This window comes from Electrona antarctica, assembly GCF_951216825.1.
Source record: "Electrona antarctica genome assembly, chromosome: 1".
In the NCBI taxonomy this organism is placed as follows: Eukaryota; Metazoa; Chordata; class Actinopteri; order Myctophiformes; family Myctophidae; genus Electrona; species Electrona antarctica.
This window is the reverse complement of record NC_136806.1, coordinates 64950070-64975062: the sequence shown is the minus strand read 5'-3', so window position 1 is coordinate 64975062 and position 24993 is coordinate 64950070. Positions and strand designations below refer to the sequence as shown.

Genomic DNA, 24993 nt, shown 5'->3' with positions numbered 1-24993 from the left:
AAAACCTTGTGGGGTTTATAAGGTTGATCTCACCTCATTTAACTACAACAATACAAATGTAAGGAGGTGAATTGACTGGTGCTGCCACCAGAGGGCACTGTGGTATTATCCATTGTTTCTGTTCTGTGCAGCTGGTGACCTCATTGGTGGGGGCGGCCATTTTAGTTCACAATGTTATTTCTCTGCGAGGTAGGAGCGCCCAAGGGGCCAGTGAGGCTATTCAACGTTGAAGCTCTGGGCCCTAGTGGTAGGAGGAGGGACTACAGGCGGACCCAGGGATTCATGACCGGGAAACCCCGTGCAGCTGGGCTTTAACATTGTGTCGTGACGTAGGACCATCGCTCCAACGTCACCCCGGACCTCAAATTTGAGGTCCGGAGGAGGGACTTCCGGCAGTCTTCCGGGTGCTTCAAAACGCCACTGAGCAACTTCCACTGACATGAATAGCTGGGGGGGCGGAGCTTCGCGCCAGTTCAGTCTCTATCCTTTTATATACTCTATGGGTAGGAGTGAAATCCACCCTCTCTGAATAATCCACTTGATATAAATCACTAAATTAGCCATCCATGCTGTTTGATTGACAGATACTGTTGTTGGGGAGTGCATGCCTTTTGTCCGACATACCAGAGGTCCGACAGGGCATAGGCCCGACGGGGCATAGGTCCGACGGGCATAGGTCCGACGGGCATAGGCTCCGACGGGGCATAGGTCCGACATATATATCATATATTATAATTATTAATTGATTAATTATAATTATTAATTGATTAATTAATTAATTAATTAATCTCTCTCTCTCTCTCTCTCTCTCCCTCTCGCTCGCCCGCTCGCTCACTACGGCTTGTCGATACGGCTTCAAACCCCTATATAAGGAATTAAAGAAAGTCGATATTATAATTATTAATTGATTAATTAGATAAAGATCTATAACATATAATTCATTATATATCATAATATAATATATATTAATTATATATCATAATATAATATATATAATACAATATCTGTCTCTCTCTCTCTCTCTCTCTCGCCCGCTCGCTCACTACCGCTTCTCGATACGGCTTTGGGTTTGGGTGTAGCCTATACAAAGCAAGGGCGAATTATCTCTCTATATATAAGGAATCAAACCCCTATATAAGGAATTAAAGAAAGTCGATCGGTCTCTCCCTGTGGGGGGGGGGGGGGAGTGTCTTCAAAGAGACGCGCGTAGGCTATATGTTGAATTGAAATAAATACGGTCGTCTGTCTCTCTGTATCGCTCAGCCCCCCTCTCTCTCTCTCTGTGTCGTGTGTGTGTGTGTGTGTGTGTGTGTGTGTGTGTGTGTGTGTGTGTGCGTGCGTGCGTGTCACATCATGCATATAACTACTATAGGCTACTCTTGTGTATACGTGTGTTGTTTCTGGACAAACCGTTATGGTAACCACTTAGCATATTTATTTATTTATTTAACTATATGAAATAAATAAAGACGAGAATGGATCGGCCTGCGTAATGATCATGCAGGTGATGGAAGCGCTTGTTGCTATAGGCTTAGGCAAAATTCTTTACACTAGTCCTTACCCGATATTGCCCCCCCCTCCCATCCCCCATAAATATAGTTAATTGCGTTCATTTTTACTTGTATATGTTTGTGTTGTTTTTTTTAAAGAGTTATAATGATGAATGATGCATTCCTGTTCTGTTCTTTGGCTATATAGAAGTGTCTATTTGTACGTCTCTAAATGTTTTGATGATTTGAACATGGACCCTCTTGTAAACAAGTGTAATGCTTTATTGGGTCGTCCACTAACAGTCTTTGTATTGAGTTGTGCTTGAAATGTAGGCTACTGTAATTCTGCAAACTGTTAATAAATATTTCAAGCAATCAATCAATCAATAAGGAGATTTGTAAAGTGGGCTGTTATCGCGCACACCATGAGGCCGACTGATGTAATTATTCATTACATTCATTTTAATAATTATTATGACTCAACCAAGTGTTGTAACTGTAGTTCCGACGGTTTCTGAGAGAAAAATACTTGATGTGAGTTTGCGCATTTCCCCATGTAAGTGGATGGGAATATTTAAATCACTAATAAATTCGTTATTAATTTATACTTTGTTAAATGGGTAAAAAGGGCTTCGTTAAGACCTCCATATTATCATGGTCAATGACTGTGTGAAAAGTGGGAGCGATTGGTCATGCACGCAGTGAGGAGCTACGGCAGTGTTTCTGACACACATTCATTCATTCAAACATTCATTCAGACAGACATTGAGTTACAGTATGATGATGATATGAGGATGATGATGATTATATATTATTCCTGCACCCCATTACATTGCAATGGGTAATAGCCTAGGCCTACAATGTCATTGGTAAATTCCCACATAAGGATACACTAACAAGCTATTTCTGTGGGCTTTAACTGTCACGCCTTTACATTAATTAATGGGAATTAAATAAATGAATAAAAAATGCAAGCTCACACACCAGCTTGTAATAGATCTTCTATTTTTGGTTCATTAAACAAAATTAATGAGGCTGATTTATAAGTCTCTAAATAATGGCCCGGGTGTTTATGGGGGTGGGGTAAAGGTGTTTTGGTAAATTGGTTGGTTTATAAAAGTATATCGGAATTGACCGGGTGTGTTCAATTGGCAATATTGATTACCTGATCAAAGATGGCTTTTATTCAGAGTGGAAATCGCGGTGGAAAGATTTTGATACATGATGGTCACAGATACCAGAAAAATAAAGAACAGGGACAGAAGATTTTTTGGCGCTGCTGGCGGAGGACGTGTAACGTTTTCATCCAGACGAGTTATTTTGACGTCCATGCACAGAACCCCGCGATACACGTGTTGACGGTGGTGCCTCCACATCACAACCATGGGCCAGAGGGCGACGTAATTGAATGTTCAACCTTTAAGAACACGCTTCAGAATATGATCGTACAAGACCCAACGAAACCCACAAGACGTGTCTACAGAGAAGCCGTGAGAGAAGCGAGAAGGGCGAGGCCGGGAGTGGTTCTACCCGAGTTCCATAAGGTTGTCACCATTATGAATAGGAAAAGGAGGCAAGTGCTACCACCCATTCCCGCACGTGCGGACAACGTGGTCATCGAGGGACCGTGGGCTGTGACATGGAAACGTAAACGTTTTCTGTCGCGCGTTAATAACGGTTGGGGCTACGTAGTATTCGCAACAGACCAAAACTACCGAAACCTCGGCCAGTAAGTTTATTAACTATCTTCACTTTGTTATGATACTAAATTATTAGATGCTAATGTGCCATTTAAACTTAAACTTTGACTCACTTCACAGGTGCCGAGAAGTGTACATTGATGGGACTTTCAAAAGCTGTCCAGCGCCATATCTGCAGCTGTTGACCATACATGGAAGGTAATTATGGCTTTTTGCCTTTATTGATCGATATACAGTATAGGTTGACAGGAAGACACGCAGCAAAGGTCATCAGGATCGGGAATCGAACCCACGACACACCCGTGCCCGGACCGCTAAGCCGGCCCAGGCCAAATACCAGCTTTTAACTTAGTGTTCATTATTATTATTAGTATTAGTATTAGTATTAGTATTAGTATTAGTATTAGTATTATTAGTATTAGTATTATTATTATTATTAGTAGTAGTAGTAGTAATCGAACTTCCGCTGTGATTGGCCGAGCTTTGCATAACGTTTGTAGCAGCTAATTGGCTGTTGTTGGTTATGTAACCAATCTATGTTTTACAATCGTTTATAAAGACATAAAGACATTTAAAAAATGTATAGAATCTCGTGTTTGGCACAAACAAAGCTCTAAACACGAGATATCTCTTGAATGGCACAGAATTTACCCTGTGGGATTAATATAGGTCTACATGTAGTAAATGTCGGCTTTGAGTTGTTATTGGTGACTCCTGTATAGGACTACACCATACAATGTTATAAGTATGACTACACCATACAATGCAATCAGGGGCTTAGGATCAATAACCTTAATTGTATGAAAAGGTACACCTGTCCAAAATGTAATTTTAATGACCCCTTTTGTCCATAACAAAACGTGACATTGTAATTGGCTGACAATATTAGTGGGAGGGGCCTATGTAAGCAACTGTGGCAACCACACTGTAATTTTTCTAGTTATTATTATTATTGTGTTCATGGTCAAAATTGTTCATGCTAAATATAGCCCTGGTTCTTGGGACCAGGGATAGGTAGTTGTTATTATTGTGTAACTACAGGTGGGGGTGAACAATTGCCATGTTTGTACGCTTTTTAAGGCAATAGAGGGTATGACATCATCATCTTACCCGGAAGTTATGCAGGAACCCCTACTGAGTGGCAAAAAAGTACTTTCTGGCCTTGACAGTCCATACATCCAAACTGAAAAGTCCTATTTGATTGCATTAAATTACATTAAACAACATTAAACTCACTTTACCACTCACTTTGCCCCTCGATTTGCCACTCTATACCTGCACTATTATTTTATATAAATGTCACTTGTTTTTACAGGTTCATGGAGAGAGTGATCCCTTTGGTCATGTGCCTGGCGACACAGAAAACGGTGGGCCAATACCGGAGTCTTCTCAGGCATGTGAAAAGGAAAGTACATCAGCTAACGGGCAATGAATGGCAACCACGGCGAGTTGTGACTGACTTTGAGTCTTCACTCCTCCTTGCACTAGAGGCAGAGCTGAGAGATAGCAGGCTGAGCGCCTGCTATTTCCATTTTTGCCAATCACTGTGGAGACGCGTCCAAGAGCTGGGCTTGGTTGTGCCCTATCACAATAACAGGAAACTTCAGAAATGTATCCGGAAGGTCATGGCCATCGGGTATGTGAAAATGTGATAGGCCTGTGTCCCATGTTGTAAAAATGACATTTCTGTTTTTGTCTGGGGAGTAAAATGGTGACGCATGGGACGGACCAGAAAAGTCTGTCTCATGTTATCCATAGGGCTCTATAGGTCTAATTTCACGTTATTGCTATCCTTTTCCTGGGTTAAGAGCTGTTTAATTTATAATAATTACTTTCTGTTAATCATGTATTACAGGTACCTGCCCGAGGATACGGTGCAGGCGAACTTCCAGAGGCTGGTCCAGAAGAGGTCCACAAGACGTCTCGTGGTAACATTTGAAGACCTAGAGGACTTCTTCATCTATGTAGAGCGGAATTACATCCGAGATGGGTGCCGCTTTCCAATAACACTATGGAACGTCCACATGAGAACTATCTCAAACAGGACCAACAACCATGTTGAATGTAAGATTGAATGCACCAAGTCTCTGTCTATATGTATGTCTGTCTGTGTGTAATCCACGTAACTTGACAACCGTTAGCCCCACCGACTTCAAATTCGACACGTGCGTTCCACACCACAGCAGGGGGTGCAGTGCCCATTGTTGAGTCGGTCGGACCCGTCTAGAACCGCCCCAAAAAGGCCTCTGCCCGGGCTCTGGACCGGGCCCCTGCCCATGCGTCCATATATGGAGCTGCCTGTTCTGACCTCACAACACTCCATATTTGGGCATACCTGACACAGAACTCCATATATGGGCATAAAAGGGAGACAGACATAATATCTGGGTGGGGCATGAATTTCCAACTTGCATCGTTCCAATAGGCCAGTGCCCAACGGGCACCGCTGTAGAGGCCCCACATGGGCACAGTTCTAGTATATATATAAACCGGTTATAACATGGTTTTAGACGGCCATTTAAAATTGCTCAGCGGGCGGGCATCTTTCATTGAAAGATATAGATACAATTTGGAGATGTCTGAACAGTTTTATTTTCTCATTATGAAAACATACATTTTTTTCTACTTTAGCCTTTCATCACAGGTGGAATCAGTTGCTGGAGAGGCGGCACCCAAACCTCTGGGTATTCATTTCGTACCTGAAGGATGAGCAAGCCAGGACAGAAAACACTGCCAGGGCTGCCCGCCGTGGATCACCTGGTCCACCGATGCGTCGGAAATGGCGGCGCTTGGAGACCAAGATCATTCGCCTCAAATTACAGTTGCGGCGGGGGCAACGTGATCTGGGGCAGTACTGGGATGCCGTGCGTTATGTGATACAACACTTCACATGAGGTGAGTCAAGAAAAAATACAAATGAGCGCCCTTACTGTCATAAAATAGACATAATTACTTCTTTGATTCGACATTCCAATGTTTTTAATATTATTATTATTGTTATTGTTATTGTTAGTTATTGTTATTGTTTGTTATTGTTTTCACAGCACTGAGGTCTTCCGCAGGCGGCTGCTCCAAGATGGCTGTTAATTACTTGCGCAAGCAGAGCGTGCAAGTAATGTTTTTCGTCAGGTGCTACAATGCGTATGTCCCGTAGCAGCATAGCGTAGCTCAAATGATGTAGGGAGTACTAGGGACCTTAGAGTAGGGACGCGAAAGCCCTCCCCCCAGACAGTTTCCGTTTCCTTTCGGACCGGATACTGCAACAAGCGTTCATAGCAACGCCCTAGCAACCAGTAACAATAAACAACAAACTATTAACCACGGAAAACATCGTCGTTCTAAAATACCCTCACTGAACGAAGGTTGTTATGATAGAATACACACATCTTGTTAGAAAGTGTTATCCAAATGCGTTTCGATGCTGAAATCATCTATAAATATCGCATTTACACTGTTTTGTTTTGACAGATAGTCACGTGACTGACGTGACTGACGTCATTCATCAAACAATAAAATAAAATAATGTTTTGGTACTTTATCCACTCAAAATATAACTTTTGCGCATGCATTGCACACCATTTGGAAGTGTAAAATCATGTTATTTTTTACACAGAGTGAAGAGATGAGGGTTGCGTCACAAATTACTGTATAACATTATTTTATATTTAATATCAAGCCAGCCAGTACAAATCATTACCCAGAATGCATCACGACTGCTCTCATAATAAACAATAGTCTTTTTTATCCTATTCTCCACAAATACAAATCTTAATGGACCTACATTTAACAGAACTTATATTTTCTAGTTGGATGTGAGACACCTCCTATTTTAATGTAATTTAATTGCATTACGTTTCAATACGAATTGGATTAGTTGTTTCGCGCATGCGTACTGTGTTCACCATTGCTATGGACGCGTCAGACTGTGAAGCGGCCAAAAATGAAGCGGCTGGAGGAACAAAAGGCTTCATAATTTGAAGCATAGGGGTACTGACAGATCTTCAAAAAAGGACGAGTAGGGGGTGAGATTGTGTTGCTCTAGATGCTGCTAGATCAAAGTATATTTACCATAGAGTGCAAGCTGTGAAAGGTGCCTAAGCGTCTACCCTGTTGGTCCTGTAGCCTCTCACCCACCCATGAGGAGAGACAAGAGACTCAGGATAACACTTTTAGTTTAAAACAATTATTTAGGCTATATTAATGTGAATTGTGGTTCCACCAGATACCACATTCCTCCCTTATAGTAGGGGATATTATTGTCGGAATCGTTACGCAGCGGATAAAAGCATGAAATTTGGTACAGATGTCCCTTGGGTCATCCTAAAACATCCCAGAAGGGGTGCCGAAAAAAATCTTAAACAGGAAGTGAGTTATTTACTAAATTGAAAATGTCTACAGTGTTGTCGATTTACTCAAAAGACAACTATAAAGAATCGCATACAAGCATGACATTTGGCACACATGTCCCTTGGGTCATTCTAAGACATCCTAGAAGGGGTGCCCAAAATAATCTGAAACAGGAAGTGAATTATTGACAACATTGAAAATGGCCATATACAGTTGACAGATAATGCAAAAGACACCTAAAGAATCGCATAAAAGCATGACATGCAAATGTCAATTGGGTGATCTTAGCATCCTACAAGGGGTGCCCAAAATGTTTTAAACAGGAAGTGAGTTTTTGGCTAAATTCAAAATGACCACCTAAAGCATGTGATACAAAAGAAAATGTATGGTTAATCCCTTTGAAGTGCTTAGGCAGGAATCAAACAGTTTTGCAGTAATTGAAATATGCACCTGTGTTCTGTATGGCAAGACAACTGACATTGAAAATGTCAATGATCTCTAAGGAAGGACCTGTTTGCTCAAAAATGTCTCTCAATGGACCATATTCCTCCCACACAGGCTGCACTTCAAAATTGAGCAGTTTACCAATCTGAATTTTGGTCCAGAAGCTGTACCTATGCTGGTCCTATGCAAGCTCTACCATCTCCTGAAAAATAGTTTGTAGAGAATTCCTCAAGTGTTGCTGCAAAGCTGAGCCCCTCTGTTTGAGAAAGTGTAGGCTAGTTGCTGGGATGCTGGGTTACCTTGCACAGCATTATATCAATGTGCTGGTAATTGTGAAATGGCACACAGTTACTAGAAGCAAATAAATAAGAAGATAGTCCAAAGTAGAGTGCAAAATAAATAAGATGCAGAGAGTAAAATAACAATATGCAGAGTAAGATAAGATGCTGAGTAAAATAAACAAGGATATGCAGAGTTAGATGAATACAGATTCAAAGTAAGTAAAGAAAAGGAAATAAATATGATGATGTAGTGTAAATGTAAACATAATATGCTAGGTTATACATTATGCAGTTGTAAACAGTTTAAACATCCATTTAGAATTTCTTCTAAATGGATTTTATTTTCTTCTAATTATTCTAATGTATCACCTTTAGCAATAATAGGTATGCACAGGTGCGTAGGCCTCATAGACTCATATCATCATGGTCCCTTCCTAAAAAGTTCAATAAAACAAACAAACAATAATAATCCCTTTTAGGAAGGAGCACAATATGCTTTTATGACGTCTCTTCTTTTGCATAAACTGCTTTAGGCGGTTATTATAATTAGCTTCCCTTGTAGGATGACCCAAGGGACATTTGTGCCAGATTCCATGCTTTTATGAGATTCTTTAGGTGTCTTTTTCATCATCTGCGGTCATTTTTAAATTTAGTCAATAACCCACTTGCTGTTTCAGATTATTTTGTGTGCCACATTGTATGCGATTCTTTAGTTGTCTTTTGAGATAATCACACTGTAGGCAGCCATTTTCAATTTTGTCAATAATTCACTTCCTGTTTAAGATTTATTTTGGCACCCCTTCTAGGATGTCTTAGGGTGACCCAAGGGACATGTGTGCCAAATGTTGTGCTTTTTGAAAATTCTTTAGGCTTTTTGAGTCAATCACCAATAACACCGTAGGCGGCCATTTTCAATTTTGTCAATAATTCACTTCCTGTTCAAGATTGTTTTTGGCACCCCTTCTAGGATGTCTTGGGGTGACCCAAGGGACATGCGTGCCAAATTTTATGCTTTTTGGAGATTCTTTTGGTGTCTTTTGAGTCAACTGTCAACAGTTTTGGTGGCCATTTTGAATTTTGTCCATAACTCACTTCCTGTTAAAGATTTTGTTGGGCACCCCTTCTAGGATGATTTAGGATAACCCTAGGGATATCTGTACCAAATGTCATGCTTGTATCGATTGTATCGATTGTCATGCGTGTATCCATTGTATCGTGTAACGATTTGGCTATTTTTTGATGATAGGAGTTGTGCCCCAATAGAGGGCTTGATCTCTGGTCATATGAAGATTTTTACAATATATTATCTATTGGTAATCATTCATAGGGTCTTTTAAAAGTTTTTAAAAACAATTGTGTATTTTTAGCATTGACAATATATCACTCAGAAAGGGATTCATGTGGAAGGTCATCTCATTCCGAGTGGTTTTTAAGTACATTTTTGGCATTTAAAGTGGTTTAAAAAATATTCAAGACATTTTATGGGTTTGTTTTTGCCAAATCCTTTAATATTAGTGTATTTACTATAAATGTAAAGGTTATACTTGGCACAATCAGTCAAAATGTCAGAATTATATCACCTTTAGGAATAATAGGTAATTTCTGGCAGCCATTTTGGATTTTTCCCTAAAAAAAGCCTTTAATGTGTCTACAATTTTTGGCACCCCTTCTGAGATGGTGAGATACACCCTAAAGAGTGCGTGTACCAAATTTGGTGCTTTTATCCACCGCGTAACGATTTGGCCATTTATTGCCGATAATATCCCCTACTATTATGACCGTCCACAAGATGGTCATACCAAAATATGGAACCACAATTGAACCTCCTCCCTTGACACTTAAAAGATAAAAATAAAAAAACAACAAATAGGCCTATGACAAACAAACAATTACATTAGAATTCAAATGGTTACAGAGACAGACGGAATTCAAGGTTACATAACTTATTCAGGCGGTTCTCATTACACACACTATACATAACTACATTTCGGGTCAGCATAAGTAGAATCTTTTAGTGTTCTATTAAAATCTACCAGTAGCCGGGTGAAACTTAAGATGAAACCCTTATTTTATAATATATATATAATAATATATAATAATATATATTTATAATATTTTAGATATATTCAGTGATTTGCATTTATGTTTATGTTTATATTTATGTTTTTCTGCTAATACTCCTTACCATAGAGTGCGCTGACCATATAAGGAGTTCCTCTCTATCCCCAGTGAGCCCCTGGGGCCAAAAACCCTAGTTTCGGTTTGGGCTTTGGGTGGCAATTCCCTCATCCAATCAGGACAGAGGGGGGCCTTCCTCCAATCATGATCGAGCGGGGTTACGAGCCTAATGCTCGTACCCAGAGCAGAGCGGGTGCACACTCAGAGTTTGTTTACAACATGGCGGAGCAGTCAGACCAACACGGGAAAATTCAAATTCCAGCTTTCCCAGCTACAGAAAAACAAGCTAAAAGAATAAAGATTGTGCAAGACAAGAAAGCAGCTGCTGAAGAGAAGAAAGCCGTTTCTAAGGAAAAATTAGCAGTTCAGAAAAAGACTCAGGGAAAGACGAGAGTTTACATTGGACCTGCTTTTGAACGGTGGAGAAAACTCAAAGAAGAAAAGAGTTTGAGAAGCGACGCAGAAGTAGCTGTACTACTACTTGACCAGTAAGTAATATCTTACTCTATTGTGTATTCTATATTGTTGTTATGCATTTACGTTAGCTGCTCTGGTCCATATCCCTAATGCCCTTTGCTGGCTATGGTACGGTTCTCTTCCTGGCTCGCATGAAACGAAGCCTCTCCTGTTACGAAAATAAAAAAATAACGTTCCACCTAGGCTACTCACGAGCTACTCTACTACTACAAGGCGGATTTTGTATTTAGAAATGTTGGTAACAGAGGAGAGCTTGTTCTTCGTTTCATACGAGCCATGAAGAGAACGGTCCATATAGCCAGCTAAAGGGCATTAGGGCTCTGGACCAGAGCTACTTTTACGTTATTTGTGTTGTTCATTAGTCTCTTTGTCTTTACCGAGTGTGGTTTGGTTATAGCCACAAGGTTTTGTAAATGGCGTTAGTTCAATGAAGCACAAACTGTAACCTAGTATTGATCTGTACAGCTTCACAAGATGATGCCTGAGAAAATGGCCTAATTTGTGTGTTTTTCTTTTCTTTCTTTTGTTGTAGTTATGAAAGAGACTTGCTACAATCAACGCCGTGTAAATCAAGGAAAAGACCCCCTCCCCCATCTTCAGTGTCAAGCCTTTCAAGGAGCGAGAGAGAGTATGTAGCATTGTACTTATTTTATGTATAGCTAACGTTGGTTCTTGTATTATCCAGCATAATGTAATTGTTTTTTTTTATATATAAACAGGGATGATGATAATCCACATCTAGAGGAAGAAATCCCGAAATCACAAGAAGCTGCCTCTCATCTATTTAAAATTAGGTTTGTGCTCTTTGTTTTTGCTGCCTTGTGTTTTTGAATCATCGTTAGGCCTATGTCTTGTGTACTTATTGGTTCATATATTTAGTTTACTGTGGCCTAAAAACTGTCTATATAACCATTGCATTCCAACATAGGTTGAATCAACCAAATAACCAATAGTGTCTTGTTACTGTAGAGCTCAAGCAATGTACCTTCGGCTAGTTGCAACGTGCCTGAAACAAATAAACTATCAACAGTAGCGTGAAGATCTAAAATAAATCATCTGTTTTCTTTATTTTTTCAAGGGAGGAGGAATATTTCCAGGATGTTCAGGTGGAACTTGAAATTCCATTTCAGGAATCAGCTACTGCTCATCAGCTTGAATTAAGGTTTGTACTATATTACAATATAATATAGTTATCTGTTTACACAAGCAAAAACAGGAGTGATCGTTACTGAATTTTAATAATTTTATTCTGCATTTTATTTCTGTAGGGAGCAGGGTAACTTGCCTGGTGTCCAGGAGGTACCATTCCAGGTATATCCTGCTCCTCCACTCCAGGAATATACTGCTCCTGATCAATTTCAAATAAGGTTTGTGCTACAATATAATATTTTGATTCTCATATAGTAGTTATGTGGTTAAACAAAGTGATGAAAAATTACATATCAGTTGTACTCATGACTTCAATGTATTTATTTACCCCAGTATGTCCTCTCTGGATTTGAATGATCCAATTGATGCAGAGGAGTTCAACAGCCTTCATAATGCTAGTTGACATCTTTTTTTGTTTTTAAACAACGCTAAAAAAAAAACAGAATAATTGTTCTGTGTACTATTACATGTAGTAAGAACTCTACACATTGTATTCTGCAGAATCGAGTGGGAAGATGATGAGACCTGGCACAGTGGTTTGGAAAGTTTGCCATTTTCATCGTCTGAAGAAAATCGCACTAGATAATTTGACAGCGATGAATTTGACAGTGATGATGACTATCGTCCCCGCTTATGTGTTCGGTAGGTTAATGTAACATAATTCATTTCAATGACATATCAATTTCTTGTGATTATTTCTGAATCTGAATCCTACTTATTCCTGCAGTACTGGTGGTGCCCTGAAAGTGACCATTGATCATCTTCCAGTCTTAAGTCTTGATGAGTCTGTACATGATGGGGGAGATGACATTGAAGAAAGCGATCCACTGCGAGATGAAGATCACAAGTTAGATGGCGGGCCCACCATTCTCAGGCTGCCTGTATAGCTTACCACATGTCTCTACATCAACTAGTGGAACGGCTAGAATTACCAGAGACTGAATGTAGAAAGTGTGGAACCCCAAGACCTTTTGATGTTCGGATTACTTCTCGTGGTACAGCAGCCATAATTGAATGGGTGAGTTAATTTATTTATTTTGTACTGTGTCATTTGCTGTGGTACTGAATGCAGATATTGTACATTCCTGCATATACTTTTCCTGTGTTTTACAGGTTTGTACACAGGGTCACACTGTGTGGAAGTGGTCATCCCAGCCATATGTGAGTAATGCTGTATGGAAACTTCCTTCTGTCCTGCAATCTCCTATTCTCAGGAAACAATTATGCCAAGCTCAGACTCCTATTCAAATTCATGAATATGGGCATGGTAAACAGGACCACATTCCACAAAATCCAAGACCTCTACTGTGTAGACACGATAACAGCGTTCTGGAACAGAAAGAGGAGTGAGATAATCACGTGACTAAAAACCAAAGCCAATGTTGTGGCCCTGGGTGAGTGTCTCTATATATATATGAATAGGCCTTTACACGGTGTGAATAGTCCAGATATATTTGCAACGTAATGACATGTGATAGATTTTGATATTTTTAATGATAATGACTATGACAAGGCTAACTTGTGTCATTATTTAATTTGTTTATACCAGGTGATGGTCGGATGGACAGTCCAGGTCATTGTGCACAGTATTGCACATATACCACCATGGACAATGACACAAAATAAATCATCAATGTGGTCAACATGGATAAGAGACAAACTGGGAGAAACTCTGTGATCATGGAGAGGGAGGCATTCATCCAATCATTTGACCAGCTCCTTGCAGAATTGAACCTGTCCGAGATCTGTACCGATGCACATACCGGAATTGCCTGTCTTTTTAGTAAGTAGTTTTGGATTGATATATCTAATTTCATTGCTATTGTATTTGGAGCATTATGTCCAAAATATATCCTGTCATTATAGTGCTTTATGCAGTACCAACAGAAGATGGGATTCCATGTTTTAATTATGCAATAATTGTTTTTCAGACAAGGGGAAGTACAAAGACACTGGAGTAATTCACTCCTGGCATGGAGCAAGAAACCTGGGCAAAAAGATACACGCTGTAAGTTCACTGAAAAGTACATTTGATTGCAGTGTGCTTGGGTAATTTAGCACATCTAATGGTCATGAAATAATATACATTCAATCTAATTCATTTTGTCCCTCTAGGTACACCCTTGATTGATTGAAATAAAATGTTTGTTTTTATGTATTTGTTTTTATTAGGCTGCTCAACAAAAAGAATGCTCAGCCCTCAATGACTGGAACGCTCACATCTGCACTCACTTCTGGTATTGCTGCGAAAAGGCCAATGACTATGACACATTTTTTGTAAGTATTTAAAAACTATCATGTATTGTTGTCTTGATTGAATTGTCTACACCACACAAGCGTGACTTTGCAGAGTAAACACAACTTGTTTTGAACACCTCTATCTGTATATCACCAGCATTGTAAACACCATTCACATGACCTACAAACATTACGTATCAGCAAATTTGCTGGTGTACAAAAAAATATCAAACTCAGGTCTGTTTAAATACATAACTGAATTTATTGTTGTTTTTTCAGAATAAATGGTCTGGGGTCGTACACCACGTCACAAACAAACACCGATGGATTTGTAATAACGGTGGATGTGACCACGACATGCCATTGCCAGCAGAAGAGAGAGACAAGCCGTGGATTTTGCCAGACTCAACAGCACATCAGAGACTTCGAGAAATTGTTTTCAACAAATGATGGCTCAAGTCTGTTCACCACTACCTGACATTCAGGTTAGTAAAACAGTTCAGTTTTTAGGAGACTCATGTCTGATGTGTAGCACTGCAAAATACTGGCCAAGAAATTGTTTTGTTGTGAATGAAAAACACAGACAATAAGTGCTAAATACAAAGGCTCTCTATTCTGTGTGTCTCTGTTTAGATCAACCGCCGAACTGGAATCGTTCCATAACCACATGTTAATGTACGCTTCCAAGCGGTTTTCATTCTCACCCCCTGCGTACGGAGCACGGATTCTGCTCGCTGCAATTGACTACAACCATCATGTCCATCGATTACCGAAACTGAAGGCAGATGGATCAGTAAGGTATGTTCTACATGAACACATCGTAAGCTTTTAGTATTCATTATATGCATGAATTAATGAATTATTATTTAGTTTTACAATTGCTGTTATTTTTACTTAGTCACAGCAAAGCATGGAGCAAGAAGTCGAAAGTCTATCACTTGGTGCCAAAGAAAGTGGACAAGGACTGTAGCTACATCCCAGACCTTCAAAACGCTGTCCTCCAGAAAAGGTTGAGCAGTGGGGGGGATGGCGTCAAAGAGCCACAAGAGGCCAGACGATGCCAGGCGCCTTGGAGTTCTGTCTGGAGTCCCAGCCCCTCCCATAGAACACTTGTTGCAGCAAAGAGCGAGCAGAGAGACACTTCAGTGATACAGGCATAAAGTGCCAAGCACTATATAAATGCAACATCACATATGATCTGAAACATCACATTAAAATTAACCCCATAAGTGACATTTGTGACGTTTGAAAATAATAAATAAATCTATCTCAAATGAATGTAGTACATAAGACCACTCAATAAAATGAGTTGTAATACAGAACGTCTGAAACGTACTATTTGCCTCGGGATACGTTAGAAATAAGCTTTGATATTTGTGAATACTGATATTTTGTTATCGTAAAAATAACTGCCTGACCTGTAGTCTACTATAATAATAAACTTTATTTGTATAGCACCTTTCATACATAAATGCAGCTCAAAGTGCTTCACAGGGCAGGACACAAAAATAGAATACAATAAAACACAGTCAAGTAGTTAAAATGATAGAACAATGGCAAAGAACAAAATAAAAGTATAAAAACATAGAGAAAAAATAAATAAAAACACAACATGCAGCAAATCAGTCAGGACAGAGTAGGAACGCAGATATTAAAACTCAACTAAAAGCAAGAGTGAAGAGGTGAGTCTTGAGTTGAGATTTAAAAATGTCTACAGAGGGTGCGTGTCTGAGCTGGAATGGTAATTTATTCCAGGCTGTTGGGCCGTAGAAGCAAAAAGCTGCCTCACCATATTTTTTTGTGCACATTTTTTTAGGCACTTCAAGCAGGCCAGCAGTGGAGGACCTGAGGGGGCGGTTAGGGACATATCTAGGTAGGCAGTCACGGAGGTACGAAGGTGCAAGACCATTTAGGGATTTATAAACGAGTAAAATAATTTTAAAATCTATTCTAAAAACCACTGGGAGCCAATGCAGTGATGTTAGAACTGGAGTAATGTGTTCTCTCATTTTAGTTCTAGTTAACACTCTAGCAGCCGCATTTTGAACAAGTTGGAGTCTATCCGTCGATTTCTTTGGCAGGCCTGAGAGGAGGGCATTACAATAATCTAATCGAGAAAATACAAAAGCATGGACCAATGTTTTAGCATCATCTAAAGATAAATATGCTCTTATACGTGCGATGTTTCGAATATGAAAGAAAGCTGTCTTGGTAGCTTGATTAATGTGCGCATTAAAATTCAGATCTGAATCGATAATAACCCCTAGGTTCTTTACTGTCGACTTACTTCCTACATTTAGGTTACCGAGTTTATTTTTATCAATTATTTTTGCTCATTAGAGCCAATTATAAGAACTTCTGTCTTATCCTCGTTCAGTTGGAGAAAGTTCTCACTCATCCAGCATTTAATGTTGGACAGACAGGATAGCAGTGGGTCAAGGGCAGAGGGGTCATCAGGGGCTACGGAAAGATACAGCTGCGTATCGTCCGCATAGAAGTGGTAATTCACTCCGAGGGCGCTAATGAGTTCTCCCAGCGGCAATATATAGAGGGAGAACAATAGAGGACCAAGGATTGAGCCCTGTGGAATACCGGAATCAATATTGTGCGTGTCCGATACAAAGTCGGCTAGGCTGACAAAATAGCTTCTTCCTGATAAGTATGAGGAGAACCAGGATAAGGCCGTGCCTGAGAGGCCTATCAAGTGCTCGAGACGTTGTATTAAAATTGAGTGATCAATTGTATCGAAAGCGGCCGTTAAGTCCAGGAGTAGTAGAACGGACACATGTTTCTTGTCGGCGGATACCCTGAGATCATTGATTACTTTTACAAGTGCCGTTTCAGTGCTGTGCCCTTTTCTGAAACCGGATTGAAATGTATTATGTATATTATTGTTCTGCAGAAAAATGTCTAGTTGGAGAAAGATGATTTTTTTTCTATTACCTTGCCCAGAAAGGGGAGATTGGAAATTGGTCTGTAATTTCCCAACACAGAGGGATCAAGGTTATTTTTCTTAAGTAGTGGCTTAACTACAGCCGGCCTCAGTGAGTCAGGAAAGATGCCTGATTGTAAGGAGCTGTTTACAATTTGCAGGATTTCTCCAAGTACACACTCTAGCACCTCTTTGACGAAGGGGGTGGGAATACCGTCCAGTGAACATGTGGATGAGGACATCTGCATTATGGTTTTGCGGAGTTCCTCTTCCTCGACTGTATGGAAAGACGCCAGGCTTCCCCTAGGGCGAACAAGCGAGGCACCATTTGCTGTGTTTGCAGCAGCTACATTTATGATGCCAGCTCGAATGTTAATGATTTTGGCATCAAAAAAGGATGCAAACTCGTTGCACTTAGCAGTAGAGGCGGGAAATGATTGCTTGTAAGACTGGGGAGGGTTAAGTACACGTTCAATAGTGGAAAATAGTACTTTTGCATTTTTCTTGTTCTTATCAATGATGGCCGAGAAATATGCCTGCCTAGCCAAGCGCAAAGCTCTGTTGTAGGTAGCTGTTGAGATCTTAAGAGTCTCTAGATTGATCGTGTTTTTATTTTTTCTCCAGACACGCTCTGTTCTGCGACAGTGTGTCTTAAGTGAGCGTGTATGCTCATTTATCCAAGGTGTTATTTTGGAGTTGAATTTCTTTTTGGTTTTTAACGGAGCCACTATATTAAGGGCAGATTCTACTTCGAAATTAAATTGTTGGACCATATCATTCACTGAGGGAGTGACCAGTGATGGGGGAGCAGGTGTGAGATGACGGGAAAAAGCAGTGGCGGTGGATGCGTTTTTTTATAGTATATTATGTGTTGTTTTTTTCTAGAGCCGTAGTAGTCATATTAAAACATAGCAAGTAATGATCTGATAACTCAGGCCTTTCAATGGTCCTATCAATCCTAATATTCAGGTTTCTGCTCATGACCAGGTCAAGGGTATGGCCATGGTTATGAGTAGGCCCAACAACATGCTGAATAAAGTCGAAAGAATTTAATAGTTGTAGGAAGTCCATAGCCACGCTGTCTGAGGCATTGTCCACGTGCAAATTGCAGTCACCTATAATCAGTGTTTTATCATAGTTTGTGGAACAAATAGATAAAAGCTCTGACAATTCGGTTAAAAACAGGGCTTTACTTGATTTAGGAGGACGATAAATACTAATTAATGGCACAGAGGATTGACTCTCCAGTGTAGTGGCCTGGATAAAAAATTGCCGAGGGCTAAAGGCTTGATTTTTAAGGTGTCAGAAAAAATATTGGCCAGTCCACCCCCTTTCTTAACCTCACGCACTTGGTGGATGAAGCTGTAGTCCGGGGGACATGCGGCTGCTAACAGAATAGCTCCGTCGGAACCAAGCCATGTCTCTGTTAGAAAAATGATATCAAGCTTTTCTTTTCTAATGATATCATTTACTGAGGAGAGCTTGTTAGTTATTGATCTTATATTAAAAAGGGCAAGTTTTAGCTGGACTGGTGGTGACTGATTAACTGTGGTGGGGGCCATTGGGATGGATAATAAGTTTGAGTTTATAGCTGAACGTTTTGATGATTGGGTATGTCTGGCATAAATTAAATCATGCTCGTTTTGCTGATGAGCTCTATATGTTATTACCACAGGAATAAAATATTGTGGGACAGTCTCAGAAACTCTAATGATAGGTGCAGGTGTCATCTGACTGCTGGGCCACAAGGGGGCAGGCATAGTACAGATAACAGTGGTGGAACGAAACTGAGAATGACCAGAAGTGACCATGTTCTCGTCGGATATGTTATGGTGTGGGACAGAGAGTCAGGGGTGACCGTCCAGCGAACGCTGCAAGTGAAATGATAAAGAATTATTTCCTAGTGTACTAGGATGCAGGCCATCCCGACAGTAAAAGGCATGGCGAGCCCAGAACAAATGGAAGTTATGGACGTAATTGACGTTGCAAGAGGAGCAGACAGTTGCAGCCAGTAATGGAGGTCCAGCAATCTGTCGAAGCGGCTCTTTCCTGCACGGAGCGGCGCTATTGGACCCGATATGAAGATGTTTTTTCCACAGCTGAGGAGGAGGTCGAGGATGTTTTTAAAGTTGTTGCGGGTTTCAACGGACTGTTTATCATTGACGCCTACGTGAAGAATGATCTTGTTGATGGTGGATGGGAGAGAGGCGAGAATAGTGGGAAGTCGGTCGAGGATGCACTGTGTATTAGAACCTGGATAACAATATTTTAAGGAGTTGGGGATATACATATTCCTCGTAAAACTGTCGCCAATGATTGACACTGTGGGGGGAGGGGGAGGGCGAGAGTGCCGAGAGACGTTGGACCCTCCGGAGAGACATGGGGTCTTGTTTGTAAACAGAGGGGCGTTAAGCAGGGATTGTTTACTTCTAGCCCTGGCGGAGCTCACAGTGGTGGGCTGAGATGTAGCAGACCGAGCCTGCGAACGTGGAGCAGTACGGGACGGAGGCACAGGGGTGAAGTGGACAGCAGCAGGAGGGCGGGTAACAGCGCGTCCGCGGCGGTCAGGGACTACCACCTCCACCTCGTTACGAAGCGAGGGGTCAACATCCCCAACAGGTCTAGAGCACGTAGTGCGTCCGCGGTGGTCAGGGACTCCCGCCTCCACTTCGTTGTGAAGCGAGGGATCAACATCCCCAACTGGTCTGGAGCGTGTACCCGGGCGCTTGCTGCAGGTGTAGGCTGCTACCTCGCTGTAGGAGAGTGATCTGGGGTCGATCTCTGTCGGTAGAGCGGGTGGAAGTGCAGCTCTATCCCGGCGCCTAATCCTTTTTGCCCTGGGGGTGGACTGGCGATCCTCCAGGAGAGAGCTCAGTAGCTCAAAACTGTTGCCCAGAGGAATAGGTGGTGAATCAGCTCGCGATGTGTTTCTATACTGTTTGAGCTTTGAGCGGTGGACTGGAAACCAGGCATCCGATGCAGCAGCACTAGCGGTAGCACAAGCAGGCTGTTTCGGCTTGGCGCCGAGGGTAGGCCAATCCTCCACCGTGATGAAACCACCAGCTCCGGGCAGTGGATCCACAACTGGAGGCTCCTTCGGCTGGCAGCCAGACACGGAGTGCTCCGGAGTAGGAGAGGCTAAGCCTGAGGCGGCGACAGCCAGGGAGTCTAGAAAGTACTCGTCGTCTCTTATCTGGTGGAGAAGCGAGATACGGACCTCCAGTTCTTTAATTCTCTGCCCCTGATGGAGACAGCTTTCACAGTCGGGAAATAAATAATGACGGCTGTCTTTTGTGTTCTCAAAGGTCAATCCTTGCCAGAGAAAGACACGTGACTTCAACGTCGTCTGCTGTCAGAGACCCCGCACACAGTGACCATCAGGTTTCCTCACAGACGTCGCCATGCACAGTGACCATCAGGTCTCCTCACAGACGTCGCCATGCACAGTGACCATCAGGTCTCCTCACAGACGTCGCCATGCACAGTGACCATCAGGCTCCTCACAGACGTCGCCATGCACAGTGACCATCAGGTCTCCTCACAGACGTCGCCATGCACAGTGACCATCAGGTCTCCTCACAGACGTCGCCATGCACAGTGACCATCAGGTCTCCTCACAGACGTCGCCATGCACAGTGACCATCAGGTCTCCTCACAGACGTCGCCATGCACAGTGACCATCAGGTCTCCTCACAGACGTCGCCATGCACAGTGACCATCAGGTCTCCTCACAGACGTCGCCATGCACAGTGACCATCAGGTCTCCTCACAGACGTCGCCATGTGTAGAGTCAATCAGCTTGAACAATCCAGGCTTCTGCCAGTGAAAGACTCCTTTAACCTATTGGCCTTGGACCCCCCATCTGAAAATGTTGTTCCAGGCACCCCCCAGAAGCAAAGACTTGAAAGCGCGGCCGCGCTATGAGCTTGTAGATCTGCTATTTTTCAATATCTAATGTATAACATAATGCTTACAACACCAAAAGGGGTTCCTGTTCATAAGAATTACACCTATGCTCAAAATGATGTCAGTTTTATTGTGTGTATACTGTGTGAAATAAACATTTTAAATCGTGCAAATGTATTCTTGTTGCATAAATAGAACGATACTGACAATTATGTTATAGTACATATACAATCTTTTAGTTCAAAGTGTTATTTCACATTGCAAAATGTTACTTTTTACAAAATATTGACACCAGAGTTGTAAAAACGAAATTGTAAACTAGTATTGAATATATCTGTATTCAGAGTCAAGAGTCAAAACAAAATTAATTTGTGTTATGAACTAATTAGAAATGACATTCACATCGTATAGCCAATATTAGGCTTGTGCAGATCGAAGGTCAGTGCAGAATAATTAAAAATATTTGCACACTAGAGATCCAATATGTAAAATGCTGTATTGGACCAACTACTGCTGTGACTTCTCAGTTGTAGGGTTGTAAAACTAGTATGTCTAAATATATATTTATTACATATTTGAAGTTCCAAAATGTGTTGTAATGACACGCGTTGTGAGCTTGTAGATTGTGAAAATTGTCACTTTGATTCAATACTTTATTGGCAGAAATGTAAACGGTAGGATAAAGAATACAGTCAAACACTTAGTCCCAAAGGATGTCACAGAATGAAACAGATATTGTGTCCTGGTGGCAGCGGTGGCCGAACGGATTGCGGAGCGGTCTTGATACCAGAAGGTTGCCAGTTCGAATCAGCGGTCCGACACGTTAAAATTACCACCGCTGAAGTGCCCTTGAACAAGGCATTGAACCACTACGATGACATGTTCTATGAGCAGGGCCTGGCTGGAAACAAGTTCTTGAGCTTAGCCCGGATACCCTGGGTAAATATAGTAATCATTTAATTTCATTTCATTACACTAGTTATGTATTCGGGCTTACATTTTAATCTACGTAAATATGTACATACATATGCTGCCCAATGACATACTCGTGGCATAGAATAGGGGTACGCAACTTAACGCAACCTCAGTCACAGGTGCTACCATTGGCATATGTGAAATAAACTTTTTTAAATAAAATTGAATTTCAGTCTACTCACAATTGACCCCCATTTTCAAGACTCATTTGTGGTAAAAGAACAGTGAATGTCAAATAGTCTATTCCCCGATTATGATACGACCTCGTTTTTTAGGATATTTACTAAAAAGGTAGTCTTACATAAAGCACAATAGTGTATATTGAAAAGACAGCCTGAACATAATTCTCCATTCCGTCAAAATGTCTGGGACGGGACTCTGGGAGATAGGTGGGTTATTGTTGGTTATGAGTCTAAAGATCATTACAATTGTTCTGTATAGCCTATGGACAGACAAAATCATTTTGAAATACGTAATTTTTATGTAGGGTCATATTCAAACTTCATGTTGATATGCAATATGAAATGCAAGAAAATGAAAAAATGAGCAACCTGGACACTCATGCATGAAGGAAGCATTAGCTCAAGTCCGTTGCTCTACCCTGGCTAGCGGAGGGTTTGTAGAGCCCAGGATCACATTAGATAATTGACACAGGGGTGAAAAATTAGTTACAAAATTGTGGGATGAAAATGATATATTAAAAAAAATAAATGAAAATGAAAACATGACAGGTTGCAGGGCCCTGGCATAGACAAGAACAACAGTGTAATACTGATGAAAGACCATATTTAGGAGGGGGAAAAACATTCAAGTATTTGTATATTTTATATAGCATATTCTATAGAGCACCATTAAAGACACATTGATTGATTGGGGGCACGGTGGCACAGTTGGTAGTGGCCTCACAGCTAGAAGGTCCTGGGTTCGATTCCCGAAACTCCCCCCTGTCAGGTGTAAAGGAGCAACTTGGACACTCAGGCATGAAGGAAGCATGAGTTCAAGTCCGTTGCTCTCCCCATGTCCCCCATATATGGGGACAAGGTTGGCGGAGGGTGTGTAGAGCCCAGGATCACATTAGATAATTGACACAGGGGTGAAAAATGGGTTACAAAATTGTGGGATAAAAATTATAGTAAAAAGAAAAAGACACGTTGATTGATTGAAACATTTATTCTCAAAAAGAGCATTGATGTTCTCCCTCATTTGCAATGATGGTGAGATTACACACACACACACACACACACACACACACACACACACACACACACACACACACACACACACACACACACACGACATATGTAGTAATACAAATACAAATAAATCAACATGCATGTAAGGCAGATATATAAAAAACTGAAACAGTTATGAAAAAAGCAACAAAGTGAATAGTTTTAAAAAGTGGTAGTAGTTATTGGGTATATCGTATATACCAGCAGCATATTTCTTTAGTAGCAGTAATTATTTATAAGTAGCTGCTACCTGACTTAGTGCAAACAGCAATTCACAGTTTATTCTATGTGCAAAATATTTGAATGTTCTGTTTCACATGGAGGGTGGCTTTGTTCGTTGTGACCTACACCCTACTGGGGCGAAAGGTGTGGAATCTGGATATTGATCTCGAATAACCCAAACACAACACGATGGCACGACAACTCTATTTCCAGCTCCCAGCACACCATGCTGCGGCTTGCTGCCACATAACAAACTGCCTGTAGGCCGCATGACGGAACTGTCTGTTGTGTTCATTGTGGTTTTGGGGTCTCGCCTGAGCACGGACATCATTCCAAATACCAACGGCCAGATGCAGAACTCCTCCCTCGATGATGTACACATTCATATGACGTTGCCTGGATGTGCAATGTTGCGGCTGCTGACCACAGCAAAGGTTCTCTACATCGGTGCCCATCTCCCGACAATGTCCACAAACACACCAGTATGGTGCAATTCCTGCGGGTGGTGGTGGTGGTCTAGCCTGGCTAATAAGCCAGACTAATATCACACAACACTGTCGCGGTATATCAGTCTGGGCTGGCTCCACTTGGATTTCATTTCCCGGGGGGCGGGTTCAAACATTTTCTCTTTGACGCAATTGGTCAGAGCTACTGTCAGTCAAAAGTCTCAAGCATTGAACGTCACTGTACCAAAGCCCGCCCATATTGCATACCGTGTCCCGATTGGTCCGACCTGTTCTCGATTGTAGGAAAGAGGCGTGCTACTGAGCCTCGCCAGACCGAAATCCGCTGGTAGGCAACTTTTTTTTGCCAACGGCTGATTCGGTCTGGTTTATTAACCAGGCTAGTGGTGGTCCTCCTGAGGTCTGGAAACTCTGGATGTTCGGGAAACGGCGCAATGCCCAATAGATTAGGCCAAAGTCAGTGCCTTGGGCCGTCAGGAGCGTTTCCAACATCTCCTCTCGAGATAAATTACCCAGTACTTCCTGAAATTACAATTATAAAGTATTAGTTCGATCAATACAAATACAATCTGGTTATATTTTTTCTTTCGACCACGTCTTTCAATTTCAGAAGTAAACAAAGCTCTGACCGACACAAAACAAAGCCTCTGACCGAGGCGGCCAATGGATAGATGTTATACGGGTAGACTAGTAAAACTAAATAGCGATTTTATTTCTAACTGCATATGCCTATGAATACTACTAGCGTAGCGTCAAAAGCAAAACATAGAAGATTGTATACGGGTACTAATAACGTCTTGAGCAGTAGTAAAACTATAGCTACTCTTATACATACATCACGTAAACACTAAGCAAACAGGTGTAAAGTAGCGTTAGTAGTCTCAATTTTCTCAAAAAGATTATATTTTGTAGGCCTACTTACTGATTTGAAGATGTAGAACTGGACTGATCCATGATG

At 41.3% G+C, this 24993-nt stretch overlaps 2 long non-coding RNA genes across 2 annotated transcripts; both read left to right on the top strand.

The window, feature by feature from the left end:
- Positions 1-11437: 11437 nt before the first annotated feature.
- On the top strand, positions 11438-12243 carry LOC306924721. The gene is made up of 3 exons (XR_013790201.1): positions 11438-11545; positions 11637-11711; positions 11996-12243. It is a non-coding gene; the product is annotated as an uncharacterized lncRNA (long non-coding RNA).
- Positions 12244-12581: 338 nt separating this feature from the next.
- Positions 12582-15497, top strand: LOC306924715. The gene is made up of 9 exons (XR_013790200.1): positions 12582-12708; positions 12794-13084; positions 13180-13460; positions 13616-13849; positions 13998-14074; positions 14239-14343; positions 14584-14789; positions 14938-15102; positions 15203-15497. It is a non-coding gene; the product is annotated as an uncharacterized lncRNA (long non-coding RNA).
- Positions 15498-24993: the final 9496 nt, after the last annotated feature.